Source organism: Mus pahari, chromosome 12, assembly GCF_900095145.1.
Source record: "Mus pahari chromosome 12, PAHARI_EIJ_v1.1, whole genome shotgun sequence".
NCBI lineage: Eukaryota > Metazoa > Chordata > Mammalia > Rodentia > Muridae > Mus > Mus pahari.
This window is the reverse complement of record NC_034601.1, coordinates 37658469-37663565: the sequence shown is the minus strand read 5'-3', so window position 1 is coordinate 37663565 and position 5097 is coordinate 37658469.

Here is a 5097-nt window from a genome sequence, read left to right as displayed (position 1 = left end):
ATGTTAGAGCAATGTGCTTGAATTAGGTAATTATATTCTTGGGAACCTAGGATGGTTTAAATTTGGAAAACAAGCAAAGGAGTGTACCTAGATTACAAAGTATCTGTACAAGCTAATTGTGTATGGAGCCACTAGACATTTAATAATACTGGAATGGGATTATTATACATGTTTCTACAGTAAGGTTACATGTTCCACAAGGCCAGACAACCTACTTTGCAAGTAGGTAGATCTAGGAGTATGCAACCCATCTTTCCTTGAACCCCTAGTGTCTATCAGTCCTAAGGCATTTTAATGTTTCCTATATTAGTAGTGAAAGAGAACAAACTCTAGTTACTCCATGTAGGAGCAGGAAATAAAGGACAGACCTAACACCTACATCCTATGATCTACCTCCTGCTTAATTGTGAGCAGCATTGTTTACTTGAATTTTTACATATTAAACAAATGTTTGATTTTGTTGTTGTTGTTGTTGTCGTCGTCGTCGTCGTTTGTTATGTTTTAGCCCAAATTTCCAGGCCACATAAAATTTTGATTTATTGGAGTGCAGAAAACATATCTTAAAAATTTCACTGTATTATATAAATATACATGGTGATTTCAATGTGATTTGGATAAATTGTAAAAAAAAAAAAAAAAAAAAAAAAGAAGAAGAAGAATGTACTTTTTCTGTTGTGCCTCAGGGACAGTGTATTTATGGTCTGCTTGTCTGATTCCCATCATGTTCTGCTAGTTTGTCAGGGTGTAGGAGTTGCAGTGACAAAGTATGGAGGGATAGGAAAAACTCTGAGAAGAAAGTTACAATTTGAATCTCACACATCCAACATAGGTTCATTTTTAATGCTTGCTCTCCAGCTTGTGTATGGTACTCTTTTAAATGCTGTGGAACCTTAGGAAGTGAGATCCTTCCTGACTGATGGAACCAGGTTATGCAGGGCAAGCTTCCTGGTTTAAAAAAGTCCAAACATTTCTGCTTCTTGATCAGCCATGATTTGAAGAGCCACGGCCTCGCATTTCCACTGCCACAGACAACTCTCACCTGATGGACTGCAATCTTTCCAAACCATAAGTGAAACTAAACCCTTTCGTCCCGCAGTCATTCATGTCAGCAATTTCTGCCACAGCAAACAAAAGTAGCAAGCACAGTGAAACCAAAGCTCCTCCGGCAGCAATAAGTTGGTGGAAGGCAAGTCAAGAGTAATAGCATTCTATACGAAGAGAACTTCTTCATAGAAGGGAGGCTGGTGACATGGCTCAGTAGATACAGGCATACACCACAAAAACCTGACAATCTGGGTTCCTACAGCTCATGTGGCAGAAGTAGAGAGCAGATTCCCATAAAGTGTCTTCTGGAGTCCATAGGCACCATGGCCAATACACACACACACACACACACACACACACACACACACACACTTACTTACTAAATAAATGTAAACAAGTAATTCATTTTTTAATTTTCAAAAGAAAGCTTCCAGAGTAGAGATTTAAGGGGAAAAAAACAAAACAAAACAAAGAAGACAGCAGGAAAAAAGACTCAGGACATATAGTAGGAGATTTAACTCTCAGCCCGAAGCCTAACAACGCTCTTAGTATTAACACATATAGTCTTTCTCTGTCTTGATGATGCTTTTAGAAATGGGAAGCTGTAAGCCTCCTTTGGAGCCTAGAGTCTAGAGCAACCTATAATTACCTGGTGGGAACAAACAGAAGGAGCATTAAGTAGATACTAAGAAGGCAGTCGAATTTAAGCCAATTTTTAACTTTGCATGAACATTTTGGCCAGTACTAGCTGTTAAAATGGGAAATTGATTATTTGGACTGAAAAAAAAAATAGAGGGTTTTTGTCCTGACCAGTAGTTATTTTATATTCAATTCTGAAAGAACATAAATGTTCTTTAATCATATACATTTAAATCACCATGTATATTTATGTTTGCTTCATTTCTTTGTTCTGTTTTCAAACTTATTTTTCATGATAGGCCTTTCAATAAAAGAATAAATGAATAATTTCTCAGGATAACCGTATCATACAACTTACACACACTACTGAACTAGGAAGGACTGCATTTTACAAGTAGAATAATCCCAACTGCTAAAAAGAAACTGCACTGGTTTGCACTAAAGAAGGTACCTCAAGTGATGTCACTAGGAATCAAATGCTCTTGGTATCTTTCACAGTGGCTTTGTTTAATTTCACTTTGACATGATTATCATACTTTAACAAAAATGGGGGTCGGGGGGAAGAGAGCTTCAGGTATAAGCTATGTGTTCCTCAGCAAGTAAATAGCAAGTTTATTGGTTCATGCAACAGAAATACAGATGTGGTAGTCATTTGGATATGGCTTGATCAAAATTCTGGAACACATTTAGATATTCTGTGTGTCACTTGAAGCTGTTGTGATGGTTCACATCCTTGTAGACATACATGACACCAGTGCAAGATGACAAATCTTTGAACAGTTGAACACGTGTCCTATATTCTGTAAATACCAGAGTCATCCATTACCTATCCTGAATCTACTATCTCAGAAAAGGAATATCTGAATTCTGCCGACTGGTTTCTACTAACCGGGAGAACCCTTGGCAATAGGAGTTTTATTAGTGACACCCAAGCCCAGTGGCTTCTGTATGATAGATAAAATGTGAGAAAGAATAAGGACAAAGTAAGGACTCATGGTCCCAGAATGATAAATTGTGTGTTTGTTGTCTTATCAAAAGTCCTGGGACAGGAAATTGGCAACGGAATAGTTCCTCTGCTAAGGCTTTCTCAAACTTCAAGGTCTTCTAGGTTCCACTGGACTCAGAGTGGATATTGAAAGGATCTCTGTAGGTAAGAAGGTGTTTGGATGGGAATCCAAACAGTAGCTGCATTCTACAAAGGTACTTCAGAGACCCTTGAGATTCAGTTCCAGACTGCCAAAGTAAAGTACATTTCTCAATAAAGCAAGCCACGAAATGTTTTGGTTTTCCATACCAATGCATATAAAAGTTATTTATTAAGCATCATATCTACAAAAGCAATGTACATAAAAAAGACTTGGTTGCTGAAGTTCTAATGGCCATCTGAGTTTTTAGAGACTCATAATGATTTTGCTAGTGCAAGGCTGTGGTGTGGGTTGATGGGTACTCATTGAGAAAAACATTGATTTTTAGAGGGTTTGCCTGTGGTTTTTTTCTTAAAATGAAACAGCAGTGAAGGCTGTTTCAACAATTGACCATTCTGTGAAAGATTTCTGAGTAACACAATACAATTTGATAGCATTTTGTCCCCAAATTTCTTTTGAAAATTTAAGACAGTCTTTGAAATTCCTATTGCTACTTTGTCGACTAAAGTCATACAATGACATAAATTGTCATTTTAGCAACCATGACAGTGTATTCACAAGGAGATTCTTTCTCAAAAAACAAAACCAAAACCAAAACAAAACAAAACATTCTTTGCCTATCTGTAAATAGCTACTCAATATCTTAAAGTTTCATGATAAAAATGTAACAATTTAGTCAAATCTGCTTCTAATTCTATTTCTATCCCATCTGCAATTAATTCTTCCACTGTAGTCTTGGATCCCCAAGTCATTCATAAAGACCAGCACCAACTTCTTCCAAATGCCTATTCCTGTTTCTATTTTGACTTCTTCTCATCAATCATAAGTAATCTCAATGGAATCTAGAGTGGTGAATCTTTCTAAACTTGAAGCACTGGGGCAAATTCTACTTTCTATATGTGTGTATGTAGTTTGTATGTGTTCCCCTGTGTGTGTGTGTGTGTGTGTGTGTGTGTGTGTGTGAGAGAGAGAGAGAGAGAGAGAGAGAGAGAGAGAGAGAGAGAGAGAGAGAGTCAAAGGCTGTCAGTTTTACTTCTTGCACTGTTTTTAGTTATATTTTGTCTTGTTTTGTTTTTTGAAACATTGACTCTCATTGCACCTAGATATCAACAATGTGACAAGACAGGATGACTGGTGAGTCCCAGGAATCCTATTGCTGCAGGACTCCAGCACTTGGGTGCTAAATTCACATGACCCATGTGGTGTTTCATGTGTGTGCTAGGGAATCTCAATTCAGGTCCTTGTCCTTGTGAAGCAAGCACTTTTAGTCGAGCTATCTCCTGGGAAATGAGACTCTCAGGACTCAAAGGCAGAGACCTTAGATGAAATGCCCAACAGTGGGGAAAGGGAACTTGTAGAATTTACCTCTAATAGAAAGATGGGGAGGGTCTCATGTGGATAGATGGGGTTGCCAACCCACAGTCAAAAACTGACCCAGCATTGTTACTGCCTAGAAGAACTGCAGGGACAAAAATGGAGAAGAGACTCGGGAAAAGGAGGTCCAGTGACCAGTCAAATTGGGACCCATCTTAAGAGGAAGCTCCAAGGCCTGACACTATTACTGATACTATGATGTACTTACAGAGAGGAGCCTAGCATGGCTGCTCTCTGAGAGGCACAACAGCAGCTGACTAAGACAGATGCAGATATTTACACCCAACCAATGGTCTGAAGTTGGAGACCCCTGTGGTTGAATTACAGAAAGTCTGGAAGAGGATGACCTCATAGGAATACCATAGTCTCAACAAACCTGGACCCCTGAGATCACTCAGACACTGAGCCACCCACCAGGCAGCATACACCAGCTGATATGAGGACTCCCCCAACACACACAAACACACATATACAGCAGAGGACTGCCTGGTCTGGCCTCAATGAGAGAAGAGGCACCTAACCCTTGAGATACTTGAGGCCCCAGGGAATGAGGAGGCCTGGTGTGGTGGGAGTTGGGGTGGAGGGACATCCTCTTGGAGTTGGGGGAGGAGGAATGGGATGAAGAACTGTCAGAGGGGAGAATGGGAGGTGGATAATGACTGGACTGTAAAAACAAAATTAAAGATAATTTTTTAAAAAGTAAAAAAGAAAGAAAGAAAGAAAGAAAGAAAGAAAGAAAGAAAGAAAGAAAGAAAAAGTAAAAAAGAAATGTAATTTGGTGAGGGAAAGGGACACATGTCAGAAATCCCTGCAGTTAGAAGGTAGAGGCATTGACTTGAGTTCTATATTAACCTAGACTATGAAGTGAGGCTTTGTTGAAGAGGGGGGGGGGAGG